The sequence below is a fragment of the Oryx dammah genome, unplaced genomic scaffold, assembly GCF_014754425.2.
Source record: "Oryx dammah isolate SB20612 unplaced genomic scaffold, SCBI_Odam_1.1 HiC_scaffold_11207, whole genome shotgun sequence".
NCBI classification, from domain to species: domain Eukaryota; kingdom Metazoa; phylum Chordata; class Mammalia; order Artiodactyla; family Bovidae; genus Oryx; species Oryx dammah.
The window spans coordinates 18,945-36,440 of NW_024080600.1; the positions used below are offsets into that span (position 1 = coordinate 18,945).

The 17,496-nt window shown below is 45.6% G+C and overlaps 1 long non-coding RNA gene across 1 annotated transcript; it reads right to left on the reverse strand.

Annotated features, from left to right (window-relative positions):
* Nucleotides 1-13,866: 13,866 nt before the first annotated feature.
* On the reverse strand, nucleotides 13,867-17,277 carry LOC120860838. Its single transcript, XR_005720441.1, has 3 exons — nucleotides 15,788-17,277; nucleotides 14,567-14,693; nucleotides 13,867-13,985 (listed from the first exon to the last, which is right to left on the reverse strand). It is a non-coding gene; the product is annotated as an uncharacterized LOC120860838 (long non-coding RNA).
* Between the last annotated feature and the right edge of the window lie 219 nt (nucleotides 17,278-17,496).

Sequence of the window (17,496 nt, forward strand, 5' to 3'; positions counted from 1 at the left end):
AACACCGAAATCAGATTGATTATATTCTTTGCAGCCAAAGATGGAGACGCTCTGTACAGTCAACAAGAACAAGACCAGGAGCTGACTGTGGCTCAGATCATAAACTCCTTATTGCCAAATTCAGACTTAAATTGAAGAAAGTAGGGAAAACCGCTAGACAATTCAGGTATGGCTTAAATCAAATCCCTTATGATTATACAGTGGAAGTGAGAAATAGATTTAAGGGTCTAGATCTGATAGATAGAGTGCCTGATGAACTATGGAATGAGGTTCATGACATTGTACGGGAGACAGGGATCAAGACCATCCCCATGGAAAAGAAATGCAAAAAAGCAAAATGGCTGTCTGGGGAGGCCTTCGAAATAACTGTGAAAAGAAGAGAGGTGAAAAGCAAAGGAGAAAAGAAAAGATATAAGCATGTGAATGCAGAGTTCCAAAGAATAGCAAGAAGAGATAAGAAAGCCTTCTTCAGCAATCAATGCAAAGAAATAGAGGAAAAGAACAGAATGGGAAAGACTAGAGATCTCTTCAAGAAAATTAGAGATACCAAGGGAACATTTCATGCAAAGATGGGCTCAATAAAGGACAAAAATGGTATGGACCTAACAGAAGCAGAAGATATTAAGAAGAGGTGGCAAGAATACACGGAAAACCTGTATAAAAAAGATCTTCATGACCCAGATAATCATGATGATGTGATCACTAATCTAGAGTCAGACATCCTGGAATGTGAAGTCAAGTGGGCCTTAGAAAGCATCACTATGAACAAAGCTAGTGGAGGTGATGGAATTCCAGTTGAGCTATTTCAAATCCTGAAAGATGATGCTGTGAAAGTGCTGCACTCAATATGCTAGCAAATTTGGAAAACTCAGCAGTGGCCACAGGACTGGAAAAGGTCAGTTTTCATTCCAACTCCAAAGAAACGCAATGCCAAAGAATGCTCAAACTACCGCACAATTCACTCATCTCACATGCTAGTAAAGTCATGCTCAAAATTCTCCAAGCCAGGCTTCAGCAATACATGAACCATGAACTCCCTGATGTTCAAGCTGGTTTTAGAAAAGGCAGAGGAACCAGAGATCAAATTGCCAACATCCACTGGATCATGGAAAAAGCAAGAGAGTTCCAGGAAAACATCTATTTCTGCTTTATTGACTATGCCAAAGCCTTTGACTGTGTGGATCACAAGAAACTGTGGAAAATTCTGAAAGAGATGGGAATACCAGACCACCTGACCTGCCTCCTGAGAAATCCGTATGCAGGTTAGGAAGCAACAGTTAGAACTGGACATGGAACAACAGACTGGTTCCAAATAGGAAAAGGAGTACGTCAAGGCTGTATATTGTCACCCTGCTTATTTAACTTCTATGCAGAGTACATCATGAGAAACGCTGGACTGGAAGAAACACAAGCTGGAATCAAGATTGCCGGGAGAAATATCAATAACCTCAGATATGCAGATGACACCACCCTTATGGCAGAAAGTGAAGAGGAGCTAAAAAGCCTCTTGATGAAAGTGAAACAGGAGAGTAAAACAGTTGGCTTAAAGCTCAACATTCAGAAAACCAAGATCATGGCATCCAGTCCCATCACTCCATGGGAAATAGATGGAGAAACAGAGGAAACAGTGTCAGACTTTATATTTTGGGGCTCCAAAATCACTGCAGATGGTGACTGTGCCCATGAAATTAAAAGACGCTTACTCCTTGGAAGAAAAGTTATGACCAACCCAGAGAGTATATTCAAAAGCAGAGACATTACTTTGCCAACTAAGGTCCGTCTACTCAAGGCTATGGTTTTTCCTGTGGTCATTTATGGATGTGAGAGTTGGACTGTGAAGAAGGCTGAGCGCCGAAGAATTGATGCTTTTGAACTGTGGTGTTGGAGAAGACTCTTGAGAGTCCCTTGGACTGCAAGGAGATCCAACCAGTCCATTCTGAAGGAGATCAGCCCTGGGATTTCTTTGGAAGGAATGATGCTAAAGCTGAAACTCCAGTACTTTGGCCACGTCATGAGAAGAGTTGACTCATTGGAAAAGACTCTGATGCTGGGAGGGATTGGGGGCAGGAGGAGAAGGGGACGACGGAGGATGAGATGGCTGGATGGCATCACAGACTCAATGGACGTGAGTCTGAGTGAACTCCGGAGATGGTGATGGACAGGGAGGCCTGGCGTGCTGCGATTCATGGGGTCACAAAGAGTCAGACACAATTGAGCAACTGAACTGAACTGAAGTAATTTTAAAGTGTCCCCTTCTCCCCCACCACCAAAAAAGCAAAAACCTTTTGAGGCCCATATATTTTCTCTGGAGAATTCTACAAAATGTTTAAAGAAGAATTAACACCAATTCTATATAATCATTTTCACAAAGTAGAAGAGGAGAGAATACTTCCCAGTTCGTTTTATGAAGCGATATTACCCAGGGGTGGGGAGAGGGGACAGACTACACCAGTACAAAAAAAAAAAGATAAGTACAGACAAATCTCTCTCATGAATATAAATCGAAAAATCCTTAACAAAGTATTAGCAGATAGAGTTTAGCAATGCATGGAAACATTTATATACCATGCCCAAGTGGAGTTTATTCCTGGGAGGCAAGTATGGTTCAATATTCAAAAATCTACCCATGTAATCCACCATATGAAGACTCTGAAGAAGAAAATCACCCGATTATATCCATTGATTCCAAGAATCAATTTGACAAAATTCAACACCCACTCGTGATTACAAAAATAAAAGACTCAGGAAAATAGGAATTCGGAAATCTCTAAAGCTTGACAAGAACACCTACGAAGCCTACAGCTAACACTACTACACTCAATGTTGAAAGTCTCAGTGCGCGCTTTTCTCCTAAAATCGGGAACAAAGCAAGTATATCTGCTCTCATCTCTCTTATTCAAAATTGTGCTAGTAGTTCTAGACAGTGCAATAAGGCAAGAAAGGGCAATAAAAAGGCATACAGATTTGCAAAGAAAAAGTAAAACTGCCCCATTTGCAGATGCCAAATTTTCTACATAGAAAATCTTAGTGAACCTACAGAAATCCTCCCAGAAGCAAATTAACACATTATTGACTGGGGGACTTCTGCAGAAACTAATGCCTGTGGCCAGCAAATTATCATGTAAGTGAATATTGAGATGTCTCCAGTCAATAACATTTGGGTAACAAAAGATGTATTAACGTCTCTGATCAACAATGCATTAATACACACACACCCCCATGTGGACACCAAAATTAAAAATACTATTTACCATTGCTCAAAACATGCTTAGGTATAAATAACAAAATGAATACAAATACAAACTATACAATGTCATTGAAATTAAGATCTAAATAAATGGAGACATTCTATGTTCATGGATCAGAAGACTCAACTTAGTAAAGGTGTCAATTCTTCCCCCCAAATTGATATGCAGGTTTAATGAAATTTACTATCAAAATCCTAACACTTTTTGTTGACAAATATAGTATTGTTCCAAAATTTATATGGAAGGCAAAGGAACTAGTACTGAAATAATTTTAGAAAAAAAAAACAATGAAGTGTAATAAATCATCTATCCAACATTATTAATATATAGCAACAATAATCAATGCTGTGTATTATAGGTGGAGAAACAGACACATCAAGAAGAGCAAAAATATGGAGCTCTCAGAAACAGACACACACAGATATGTTCTACTCCCTTTTTTTTGACAAAGATACCAAAGCAACTCAATGGAGGAAAGATAGCTTTTTCAACAAATGATGCTGGAGCAATTATACAGGCATAGGCCAAAGACGAAATTCAACCTAAGTGTAACGCCTTATTCAAACATCAACTCAAAATGGCCACAGGCTTAAATGTAAATTGTAAAATTACAGAACTTTTTTTAAAGGAGAAAATCTTTAAGATCTAGGATTAGACAAAGAGTTCTTAAATTTGACAACAAAAACATGCTCTATAAAAGGAAAAATCAAGAATTTGGATCTCATCAATGTTAAAAATGTGTGCTCCTCTGAAAGCTCATGTGAAGAGAATGAAAAGACAGACTACAGGGAAACAATGTTTGCAAACCATCTATCTACATATCTAAATAAACTAGCTCTCAGTTAAAAAAAAAAAGGACACAGGCAATCCAGTCAGAAAATGGGCAAGACATGAACATATATTTCACTAAACTAGAAAGGAAATAATGAGGGACAGGAAGCACATGAAAAGCTTTTCAACACAGTCAGCCAGAGAAGTGCAAATGAAAACCACAAGGAAATATTACCATGCACCTATCAGAATGGTTCAAGTAAAAAATTGTGAGAATACCAAATGCTGGTGAGGATACAGAGAAACTGGTCATACAATGCTGGTAGGAATGTAAAATGGGGTAAGTGAAGTCACTCAGTTGTGTCCGACTCTTTGCGACCCCATGGACTATACAGTCCATGGCATTCTCCAGGCCAGAATACTGGAGTGGGTAGCCTTTCCCCTCTCCAGGGGATTTTCCCAACCCAAGGATCAAATCCAGGTCTCCTGCATTGCAGGCAGATTCTTTACCCGCTGAGCCACAATATATATGCAGAATGGGGTTCAGTTCAGTTCAGTCACTCAGTCGTGTCCGACTCTTTGCAACCCCATGAATTGTAGCACGCCAGGCCTCCCTGTCCATCACCAACTCCTGGAGTTCACTCAGACTCATGTTCATCAAGTCAGTGATGCCATCCAGCCATCTCTGAAAAAGAACTTGGCAATTCTTTACTATGTTAAATATATACTTACCATTTAACTCAGCAGTCCCATTCCTAGAAATTTACTAAGGAGAAATGAAAAGTTATTAATAATATCAACTTAATGCTCATCAAAGCTTTATTTCCCCAAATGGAAATAACCCAAATGGCCATCAACTGGGCATAAAGAAGAGACTACTATCCAGCAGATAAAGGAACAAACGAATGAATACAGATAGATTTAAATATAGGCTACATGAAATAAGCTGGACACAGAAGACTACATGCTGGGGACTCCCCTGGTGGTTCAATGGTTAAGCCTCCATGCTTCTACTGCATGGGGAGCAGGTTTGCTCCCTGCTTAGAGAACTAATTCCACGTGCCTCAGCCAAAAAAAAAAAAAGAATACACTGTGAATCTTGCCTTCTATCTAAGGGGTGAGCTACCTTTCTTTACATTTGATAGGTCTTCCCATAACATCTAATGCAAGATGATACACAGAACTGAAAAATGAAAAGCATGGAGATGGAAGTGACCTTGAATGAGAGAGAGAGCTGGCACACGCTCAAAATATCTGTTGATGAATGGATTTTGACCTCACCTACAGTTAGAGTAAGTTAATTATCCATGGACACACAGCACGTCCTTGCTCCTGAACTGTCATCTAGTTATTGTTCTCCAAGCTAAACAAGTCTAGGTAGTTTTTTCCAGTGTGAAATACTGGAATCACATTCGATTTTAACTCAGGAGAGGGCCAGCCCCCTGTGCCACACTGTCGTGTGGGGATAAGTCTCTCCATCTGTGAAATAACACTGGACTGGCTGATCTCCAAAGCAATTTCTACTTGAAGAAATTCTATGATTCAGTCCTTCCCTTTGGCATCTAGCTTTCGTTTCTCTAAAGTGTGGAAACAAAACACAGTAACCCATTTAGCCTCTTTCCATCAGCTTTCATTCTCAGGTGCATCTTAACTGAGGTACCCTACAGCTAGCTTTCCTCACTGTTGAAAGGAAACATACCCATCTGAATGCAGAGTTCCAAAGAATACAAGAAGAGATAAGAAAGCCTTCTTCAGCAATCAATGCAAAGAAATAGAGGAAAAGAACAGAATGGGAAAGACTAGAGATCTCTTCAAGAAAATTAGAGATACCAAGGGAACATTTCATGCAAAGATGGGCTCAATAAAGGACAAAAATGGTATGGACCTAACAGAAGCAGAAGATATTAAGAAGAGGTGGCAAGAATACACGGAAGAACCATACAAAAAGATCTTCAAGACCCAGATAACCACAGATCACTCACCTAGAGCCAGACATCCTGGAATGTGAAGTCAAGCGGGCCTTAGGAAGCATCACTACGAACAAAGCTAGTGGAGGTGATGGAATTCCAGTTGAGCTATTTCAAATCCTGAAAGATGATGCTGTGAAAGTGCTGCACTCAATATGCCAGCAAATTTGGAAAAGTCAGTAGTAGCCACAGGACTGGAAAAGGTCAGTTTTCATTCCAATTCCAAAGAAAGGCAATGCCAAAGAATGCTCAAACTACCGCACAATTGCACTCATCTCACGTGCTAGTAAAGTCATGCTCAAAATTCTCCAAGCCAGGCTTCAACATTACGTGAACCATGAACTCCCTGATGTTCAAGCTGGTTTTAGAAAAGGCAGAGGAACCAGAGATCAAATTGCCAACATCCACTGGATCATGGAAAAAGCAAGAGAGTTCCAGAAAAACATCTATTTCTGCTTTATTGACTATGCCAAAGCCTTTGACTGTGTGGATCACAAGAAACTGTGGAAAATTCTGAAAGAGATGGGAATACCAGACCACCTGACCTGCCTCCTGAGAAATCCGTATGCAGGTCAGGAAGCAACAGTTAGAACTGGACATGGAACAACAGACTGGTTCCAAATTGGGAAAAGAGTACATCAGTTTAGTTCAGTCACTCAGTCGTGTCAGACTCTTTGCGACCCCATGAACTGTAGCACGCCAGGCCTCCCTGTCCATCACCAACCCCCGGAATTTACTCAAACTCATCTCCATTGGATCGGTGACGCCATCCAACCGTCTCATCCTCTGTCGTCCCCTTCTCCTCCTGCCTTCAATCTTTCCTAGCATCAGACTCTTTTCCAATGAGTCAGTTCTTCGCATCAGTTGGCCAAAGTATTGGAGTTTCAGCTTCAGCATCAGTCTTTCCAATGAATATTCAGGACTGACTTCCTTTAGGATGGACCGGTTGGATCTCCTTGCAGTCCAAGGGACTCTCAAGAGTCTTCTCCAACACCATAGTTGAAAGCATCAATTCTTTCAGCGCTCAGCTTTCTTTACAGTCCAACTCTCACATCCATACATGACTACTGGAAAAACCATAGCTTTGGCTAGACAGACCTTTGTTTGCAAAGTAATGTCTCTGCTTTTTAATATGCTGTCTAGGTTGGTCATAGCTTTTCTTCCAAGGAGCAAGCATCTTTTAATTTCATGGCTGCAGTCACCATCTTCAGTGATTTTGGAGCCCAACAAAATAAAGTTTGTCACTGTTTCCATTGTTTCCCCATCTACTTGCCATGAAGTGATGGGACAAGATGCCATGATCTTTGTTTTCTGAATGTTGAGTTTTAAGCCAACTTTTTCACTCTCTTTCACTTTCATCAAGAAGCTCTTTAGTTCGTCTTTGCTTTCTGCCATAAGGGTAGTATCATCTGCATATCTGAGGTTATTGATATTTCTCCTGTCAATCTTGATTCCAGCTTGTGCTTCATCCAGCCTGGCATTTCACATGATGTATTCTGCATATAAGCTGAATAAGCAGGGTGACAATATACAGCCCTGTCATACTCCATTCCCAATTTTGAACGAGTCCGTTATTCCATGTCCAGTTCTAACTGTTGCTTCTTGACCTGCATACAGATTTCTCAGAAGGCAGGTTAGGTACTCTGGTATTCCCATCTCTTGAAGAATTTTCCACAGTTTGTTGTGATCCACACAGTCAAAGACTTTGGGGTAGTCAATAAACCTTATTTAACTTATATGCAGAGTATATCATGTGAAATGCTGGGCTGTATGAAGCACAGGCTGAAATCAAGATTGACAGGAGAACTATCAATAACCTCAGATATGCAGATGACACCACCCTAATGGCAGAAAGCGAAGAGCAACTGAAGAGCTTCTTGATAAAAGTGAAAGAGGACAGTGAAAAAGCTGGCTTAAAACTCAACATTCAGAAAACTAAGATCATGGCATCCGGTCCCATCACTTCATGGCCAATAGACGGGGAAACAATGGAAACGGTGACAGACTTTATTTTTGGGGGCTCCAAAATCACTGCAGATGGTGACTACAGCCATGAAATTAAAAGATGCTTGCTCCTTGGAAGAAAAGCTATGACCAACCTAGACAGCATATTAAAAAGCAGAGACATTACTTTACCAACAAAGGTTTGTCTAGTCAAAGCTATGGTTTTTCCAGTAGTCATGTATGGTGTAAGAGTTGGACTATAAAGAAAGTTGAGCACTGAAAAACTGATGCTTTTGAACTGTGGCATTGGAGCAGACTCTTGAGAGTCCCTTGGACTGCAAGATCAAACCAGGCAGTTGTAAAGGAAATCAGTCCTGAATATTCTTTGGAAGGACTGATGCTGAAGCTGAAACTGCAATACTTTGGCCAACTGATGTGAAAAACTGACTCATTGGAAAAGAGCCTGATGCTGGGAAAGACTGAAGGCAGGAGGAGAAGGGGACGATAGAGGATGAGATGACTGCATGGCCACTGACTGGATGGACATGAGTTTGAGCAAGCTCTGGGAGCTGGTGATGGACAGGGAACCCTGTCATACTGCAGTTCATGGGGTCGCAAAGAGTTGGATACAACTAAGCAATTGAACTGAGTACAGCTACCAGACAACTATTGGGATTTTGTTCTTCCAGTTCCCAAAGATGCACTTATTGCTGTAATTCTTTGAGTGCTCTGTGCTGTCACTTCTCCAGCTCAACGACCAAAGTACAGGCTACTTTGTCAAGTCCTGCTCCTGAAGGACCTGTCTTAGATTCCAGGCCACCTGGGGACTGTGTGAGATGGGTCCAAAGTATGACTACTGCTGTTGTGTTGTGCCTTGAAGAAGCTTTCTCCAGAAAGCTGCGAGTCTTCAGTCTCCCACAAATAGCCCTAAACGCCAACATATCAACTTGCATTTAATTTTAGTTGACTCCCTCTTCCCCTGGAGACTCTTCTCAGTAACTATGCCCTGACCCAGGTTAAATTTACCACCTCACTGCAACAAGCAGTGCTATCTACAGAGCCCCACCCATGGGCATGCTGCCCGCAAGTGTAACAGCACCCCACACAAGTCCACAAGAGACATGTTATCCCCCTTATAGATGAAGAAACTCAGCAACCCAAGGGGACAACAGGAATACTTTATCAGTGCCAACAGCCTGTTTTTTTTCCAACAAGCATTTAGTGAAAAGCTACTGTATGCAAAGCACGTGTGTTTTTTTTTTCTGGTAAAGCAGAAGCCTCCCATGGATGATGAAAATTTTCTGGATATGTCTATAATGAATGTGCTAGCATGCTCCCAAGTTGTTTTTATAAAGCAAGTGTTAGCATCCATGGGACTCAGATTCATGATGACAACGGTGCTCAAAGGTCAAATCTAGTAGCACGTCCCACTTTTTACAGATATGGAAAACCGAGGGCTTACAAGACTGTTAAGCACAGAGATAAGAGTGAGGAAAGAATTCAGGAAGAAGTCTGCTTGGAAGAAACAAGACTTGCCCTTCAGATTTAATACTGGGGAGATATGATATTGGACAGCAACTTGGTACCTGTCGATTCCTGATCATCTGTTAGCATTTAGCTCCACATGCTGGGACATGTTTTCTAGCCAAGGTACCCCTCCCAGTGCCCTTGCAACGGCTTGCCCTTTTCTCTTATCATTTCACTTTTGAAACTAATTCTAATTATCCACGAATCCATGGACACTCTCTAGACTATGGGTTCCTTGAGGAAAGAGTGTGTCTTATTTCCAAAACTTTGCATCCTGATTATATAATATTCCCTAGTATTTGTTGAACCCACTCCAGTGTTCTTGCCTGGAGAATCCCAGGGATGGGGGAGCCTGGTGGGCTGCCGTCTGTGGGGTCGCACAGAGTCGGACACGACTGAAGCGACTTGGCAGCAGCAGCAGCAGTATTTGTTGAATAGTGAATAAGTGAACAAATAAATGAATAATCAAACTTGCAACCTTTCATTCTGACACTTTTAAGGAGATGTCAAAGGAGCTCATGAAGCATCTCTTCTGGAGATAAGGCCCTGGATTTTGCACTTCTGAAAAACTTTCTATTATAGGGATCTGGGAATGTATGAACATGCTCCCAACTCCCTAGCCCAGTTCCTCTTCCTCTTGCTCACTACTTGGGCCTGGAGTGGGCATTCTCCGAGTGGCGTCTCGCCCAGGAGAGGGCAGCAGAGGCCCATCCAATGAGACGAGAGCCCAGGCCTTCGGGCCCAGCCCTGCCTTCCCACCCGGTGAGGAGAGCAAGCCCATGAGAGCTTCTGCTCCAATTATGAGGATGAGAAAATTGACATGGAGTTCGCTCTGGGTCACATGATGGCAAAGTCAGGCCTGCCCATTAGTCCCCATTACTTCTGGATGTCAGGGCCCATCTGACATTTCCAAGATGCTCGGAACATTTTTTAGCCTAAAACAGACCTGCAGCAATGAAAGACGTCAAATCCCTGGATGCTCAGTATCTCCCGTAACAAAAGCCCATTCTTGACGCTGCCTCCCCACCTACTGCGCTCCCTCCATTCTCCTCCCGGCCACGTTCCTAGAAGGCCATGTCCATAGGGAGCATGCATCCACTTCCACATCCTCAGCTCACAATCGCTATTATGTCCACTGCAGTCAAACTCTCGTCTACCCCATCTGAAGCTAACCATAAGTATTACCCACGACCCAGTTACACATCGGTGGAAACCTTTTGGTCTTAATTCATCTCCTGGGGAGTTCCCTGGTGATCTAACGGTTAGGATTCAGTACTTTCTCTGCCATGGCCCAGGTTCAATCCCTAGCGGACTTATGGGAACTGAGATCCCATAAGCCATGCAGCACAGCCAAAAAATAAATCCATCTCGCCATTTCCTTTGCCCCTTATACAGCCCTTCGGCATAAGTAAATTCTAGATTCAGTCTAGAATACACCACCCTCCCTTATAACTCCACCCCATTCAAATCATAAGCCCAGGCAACTCCTCCCCCTAAAGACAACTAGGATTCATTTCTTTTCATGCCACTGCCTCAGTCAAGCCTTCATGGTACATAGTCAGGCTTCGAACCACCATCCACCCATCCAAGCAAGTGCTGCGGGTGCTGGCCTTGGAGTGAGGAGCACGACAGACAAGGCCTGCTCCCCTGGGGCTCACATTCCTGGGCCACAAACAGTAGCAAGAAAATGAGCCGACAAGATAGTATCAGACAGTGGTAGGTGCTGAAAAGAAAACAAAGTGATGTGGTACTTTCTTAAAGACTTTTAAATGTCTGGGTGAGGCTACGTCAGTTGGATCCCCAGGAGAAGACTGAGGAAGTGACAAGAAGCTACTGAGGGCAGTGTTCACTAGCTAAATCCTGTTTCCCAACCATCCTTCAAGAGGGAGCTTTTCTGAAAAGACAGGCAAGTACCACCGGCAAGTCCCTTCCAGGTCCTCCTGCTTTTCCTGTGACCGTGGGGGGAGCCGCAGAGGGGTGGCCCCTGAGCCAGCTCTGGCAGCTGCCCTCCGGGAGAAAAGCGTGGCCTGCCTGTTAGGAAGACTCTTCCCTCCAGCACAAAGCACCCCGGCTTGCATCACTAGCTCTATGAGGTTCTGGGGAAGAGAAATCCAGGCAGAGGTCAAAGGCCTTACAGTGGGAACAACCTTGGTGTGTTCGAGGAGGAGAGGAACGATTGGTGTGGCTGGAGCCCAGTGAGGCGGGAGGAGGGGAGCAGAGGGGGAGACATGTTAGAAGGTGGAGGGACTTGTGAAGCTTTGTAGTCCTGGGAAATGCATCTGGATTTTAAGTGCATGGAAGACCACCAAAGGTGGAGAGTAACACCACCTTTAGGCAGGAAAGTAACACTTATTTAAGTTTCTTAAAAGATCATTCTAGCTGTGATGTGTGGAGAATGAGTCAGGGAGGAAGGGCCAGAAGACACTGCTTTGGGTCTGAGCCAAAGCTGCTCCCCTCCCCTCCTCTTTTGCCCTCTTCTGCTTTGGAAGCAAGGAAGGAAGGGCCGATGAGCATCAGCAGGCCCCAGCACCCTGCTGAGCAGAATAGAAGCGCCGAGATACCCTGACTGCCCCAGGCCTCTTCCCTCACGTCTGCCTGGCAAACCCCTTCTTACTCATCACAGGCCAGCTTCCCTGAGGCCTCCCTCACTCCACAGGCAGACCGGGTGTTCTTTCTTCTGCCGCCTCAGGCATGACACCCCTGCTACCATCATAGGTACACAATGAGATTGGTCACTCAATTATACAAGCATTCACTCTCTCCATAAACGGACACTGAACACCTGCTGTATTCAGACACAGTGACAGGAAGTCAGAAACTCAACAGTGAACAAGATCGCCTTTTAGGTGTGGTCCCTCTGCCCTGGTGGAGTTTTCGATCTAAAAGGTGAGATAGGTAGACAGCTGAGGTTTGGGGAGTAAAGCAGCCGGTCTCCCAGGCCCTGAGCCATTACAGGGAGGGGCGCTCGCTGCCTTACCCCCAGGACCTAGACACGGTCTCACACGAGACCTGTGTTAAGTGCATTCTTCACTCAGAAAGGCTTTCAAATGTATTTTCAGTGGAATGCATTTCTTCTTACCAGGAAACTCCCGAAGCATGGGCCGTTGTACTGTCACAGTATTAAATCCTGCATTCAAGCACCCTGCAAAACACTCGGCTCTCTCTTCACATTGCTGCTCGTCTCTTCTCCCACAGAAGGCTCCAAGAATGTCTGATGGAACACTTCACGTCAGGGGTCCTTAGTGGATGTGTGTTTGGCTGATGGCTTCGTTTGGATTTTCTAAACAGGGATAGCTCATTATCAGATCTATGGCTGCTGAACTGTGATTCTGAAAGCACTTAAAATAACTCCTCAGGTTCCTATCACATAGCTTATTATCTGCAGTTTTAATAGTTCTGTGTTAGTCCGTCAGTCATGTCCAACTCTTTGTGACCCCATGGTCTGTAGCCCAGGCTCCTCTACGGAATTCTCCAGCAAGAATACTGGAGTGGGTCGCCATTCCCTTCTCCAGAGGATCTTCCCAACTAGGGATCAAATCCAGGCCTCTCACCTCACAGGCAGATTCTTTACCCTCAAGCCACCAGGGAAGACCAATAGTTCTCTAACTGCCCCATTTGGTTCCCTTTTCTACTGCTTCAGGTGATAGTAGCTGGGGACAAGACAGCAGAGACAAGGCAAATTAAAATGTAGCCTCTGCTTCAGTCTGTATCTATTAATATTTGGTGTTTCTGTAACCATGGTGAAGCTGACACGTCACACAAGTGAGAGGTCCTTCCTACAGTGGAGCTAGTATGTTGTGGAGGCCAGAGACGTGGACACATACATGCAAAACTTTCCTGCCTTCTGGGCCTAGAAAGGCCTCCACAAGGCCAGCTGGCCCACTCTCCTGCCTCTAACGCTGAAAACGAAACGGCTGGGCAGCTTGTTCCTAAAAATCCCCCAAAACAAAGTCTGAGTCCCTCACTCTTATGCACGAGCCTGAGTGGGTTTTCTATGTCTAATCTCATTCACTCTTGCTGTTCTTCCAACCCAATTCCTGATTATTGCTTCTATGGAAATAAAAGTTAATCATCACCTGTACTCTCGGTACAGTAACCCTGGAGGTGAGATAAAAAACAAAAGCCACCTCGGAAGCGTGGACTCCGCTTGTTTGAGTACCACCACGGCCAGCTATGGTCCTCTCCAGATACTCGCCACTGTTCTTTTTTCCAGTCTTGGCCCTGGGAGGGAGGGTCTGGAGGGGCAGGGAGCACACGGGGCTAAGGCACATGAACCAGCCCACTGGCTGAGCTGAGAGGCCTCTGCCATGGACACAGAGAGAGGCCCTGCTACCTCCTGGGTCAGAGGAGGGGTAGAGCAGCCTCCCATGAAGGATGTCTTCCTCCTCCTGATTGAAATAAAGCAGAGAGCACAGGAAGGTCTGCTTTTAATGAGTATCTTTAAAAGCCTTTTCAACAGCAGGCGCAGCCCAGGGCAGCCTGGAAACCCACACTGAGGGCAACAGAGCTCTCTGGCTTTCAGATGACCCTGCAAAAAAAAGAAATGGTGCTGCTAAATCAGGAGTGTGGCTTCTTCCCACCTCACATTTAAAAATCCCAACCTTCCACATCATTTCAGAAAGCCTGCCTGGAAAATGTGTGCTGGCCCTCACAGGGTAACCTGGTTTGACAACGGGAGTGATCTCATTTTATCCAAATGCTGCGAGGGAAGCGGCCCCACCCCTTCCAGAAGCAGTGGGGAAGCCCTTCCACTCCCACCACCAAGGACTCAAGGAAAAGGCCACCACAGGAGCTCGTAAGAAGCCTGTGGCAACAGATCCCACCCCCGCTTCCCTGCCTCCCTCTTTCCTCCAGAATTACTCCAACCTCCACTCTCCTCAACCACGTCACTAGATTAAGACGACGGATGTCTCTGCCACAGATAGGCCAGACAAACCCTGGGCCTCTCTTCACAGCCCCCAATTCCCCAAGGTAGTGTCAGGAAAACTCAACACTTGCAGAAACTTCTCTGCAGACTGTTTGGTTTCTTTCACACCCTAGGCCGAGGAGCCAGCGCTTATTTTCACAGGAGTGAAGAAGCCTCTGTCTGTAAGTGAGGTTAACACCCACCAGAGGCTGGATTCTTTCTGGTCTCTCTCAGCAGCTGAGCATCGTGATTTTGCTAATTAAGCCGCTTTCTTCTCCTTAATTAGCTGCATGTGAATCTTGTTGGGAAGTCTTGGATCCGTGAAATAGTCTGGGATGAGAATCAAAAAGAAATCATCTAAACCCAAGGGGAAGCAGATGAGGAGAGAGACAGCTCACTGCTAAAAAGTTAGGATGGCTCTGTCTTGGCAGGACTGTTCCTGTGGTCCAGCTTTACGACGTGATATGAGATGTCACAGCAAATTCCAGGGTCACCATCAGCACTGCCCCAACCCCCAGCACTTCTGAGCCTCCAGCTCCAGCGTTCCCGGGAAGGGGGACATGAGGTGGCCCCAGTCCCCACCACACCACCCTGCCACTGGCTTATCAGCTTGCTGACGCACAGGAAGCCGTCAGAGGGTTGATGAGTCTCTGGCTTTCTGCTCCAGGCCCATCTTGGGGCCCAAATAAATACCAAGTGTTATTCTTGTCTCCACTCGGCCTGCCGGCTCCTGTCTGAGACATCACGCCCTCTCTGAGAATATCCTCTCCAAGGAGGGCCACGCTCTGGCAGGATGACGACAAAGGAGGATTTTTATACACCCGGCATAATGTGAATCAGAGGCAGCATCTGCTGTGGCAGCAAAGATGTACTTAGATTCAATCAGAAACCTTGTGAGGCTGTAACGGACTCCCAGGGCTAAAAGGACCTGAGAAACCAGTCCGCCTAGCCCCTTCCCTTTAAATACCATTGACCTCAAGCCCTCTCAGGGCAGTGGAGCCCATTAGAATCACCTGGGGAGCCTTTAAAACAGTGAATGCCAGGCCCCGCCCCAGACTAATTAAATAAAACCCGGGGGAGGGTTGCCCGGGCATCGGTATTTTTTAAAAGCTCCCCAGGTGACTTTAATGCACAGACTGGGCTGAGAACCCTGCTTTAAGATTCCCAGGAAAAGAGCTGCCTGTCTGTCCCTTTGGGAATCTCAACATTCTTAACCATCTTTACCACGAGGAAGTTCTGCCTCATTTCTTATCTGTCCTCATTCTGAGGAAATGATATGGAGGAAAGAGCGTTTTGAAGAAAGCTCCCTTGGGAGACATCAGGTGACGTGGTAGCCCAGGCTCTGCCTTGTCCAAGTCGCAGTTCACAGGAACACTCCTGGTGCGCGTTGATCACTCACCCAAAATGGATGCTGCCTTACTCACCTGCGGCAAATTCTGGAATGTTGTCTGGTCTTTTCAAAAACATTTCTCTGGAAAACAACAAGGGGTATGGGGTGGAGGTAAAGCAGGTCCTGACCTGTCTGTCGGCTGCTGGCCTGAGCACACCTGTCGTCGCAGGCAGAGAGCCAGAGGCCTCCTGCCAAGGACCCTTTCCAGTGTGATTCTCCTTCAAGTCAGGATCCGGGGCCAGAAGCAAGGAGCCTAGGGAATGCTAAGCTCACGAGACAGCACGTGCTGTAGCCAAGTGAAGCTTGCCATTCACTCGACAATCATTTCACAAAACCAAGGCCAGGCCAGGGTTGAAGACCTCGCTGCCTCGTCCCTGAGGGTCTCACGTGTTGGGGGGACAGGTGTGCCACCCACAACCTTCTGAGGAAGAGCAACCAGAAATTGCCACGGGTGGGGAGAGAGAGCACGGGAAACAAAGCTGAGCAGGCAGACGTGAGGCAGCTGCTGGCCCAGCAGGCCCGTGGACGCTGTGACGACACCCGCAGTGCCGGTCCACTGGGAAGCTGAAACTGCCTCACATCCCACGGAGTTTTATGGCTCATAAAGCAGGTCCACAAATATTACCTCACTCTCCAACCCCGTGAAACAGCAATGACTGTGCCCCGTTTTACACAGGAAGGAGCCTAGCTTTCAAAAGGTTGACCACTGCCCAAGTTCATAAAGCGAGTAAATAAAGGAGAGGAGCCCCAGGTCGCGTGGCTCCAAGGCCAAGGTTCTGCAACATAGCCTCGTGGCCACAGCTGCCCTGCCTGCCCAGGAGACCCCTGCCTTCCAAGTTTCAACAATTTTGCTTCCCTTCTTTTCCTTCAACTTGAGAACTGCTGAGCACAAATTAGGTGTAAGTCACTATATAAGATATGAAGGATTGATTTTAAAAAGATAAATACAGCCCCATCTCAAAAAAAGGACAGTCAAGCACAAGGAAACGGGTAAGTTCCCCAAATGCCAAGTAACCTCCAGGTAGCGCTACAGGAGGGTTCGGAATAGTGTGCTGAGCGATCAGAGGAGAGAGGGCAGCCTCCTCAAACAAGACCCCCCAAGTCATCACACAGCATCTGGCGTTTGAGAACCCTTGAGGTGCACATGGGACAAAGGCTGAGGGACAAGAGCCTTCCAGAACAAGGAAGCAGCAGGAGCAAAGGTCTGGAAAGTCAAGGGAACAGCTCACATTCTATGGACAGTGAACTCCTCTAGGGCAGAAAACCGGGCCATCTCCACTTTTGTTTCCCCAGTGTCTAGAAGAGCACTCAGTGAAGCAACCAGAGGGGTCCAGTCTGGCCAGAGTGGGGGGCACGTGAAGGAAATAGAGGAAAGTGATGGAGGGCCTGGTATGGAGGGCCTTAAAGGCCAGGGAGAAACATTTCTACTCAGTTCAAGAGATGATGTTGTTAGTCACTCATCGTGTCCAACTCCTTATGAGCCTGTGGACCGCAGCCCGCCAGGCTCCTCTGCTCCTGGGGATTCTCCAGGCAAGAGTACTGGAGTGGGTTGCCATTTCCTCCTCCAGGGGATCTTCCTGATCCAGGGATTGAACCTGGGTCTCCTATATTGTAGGCAGGTTCTTTACCGTCTGAGCCACCAGGGAAGCCCAAAGGAGATGATGGGAATGGATAAACAAAGTGTGGTAAAGTGCCACCGTGGAATACTATATAGCAAGGAGAATGGAGGGGCTACAAGATATT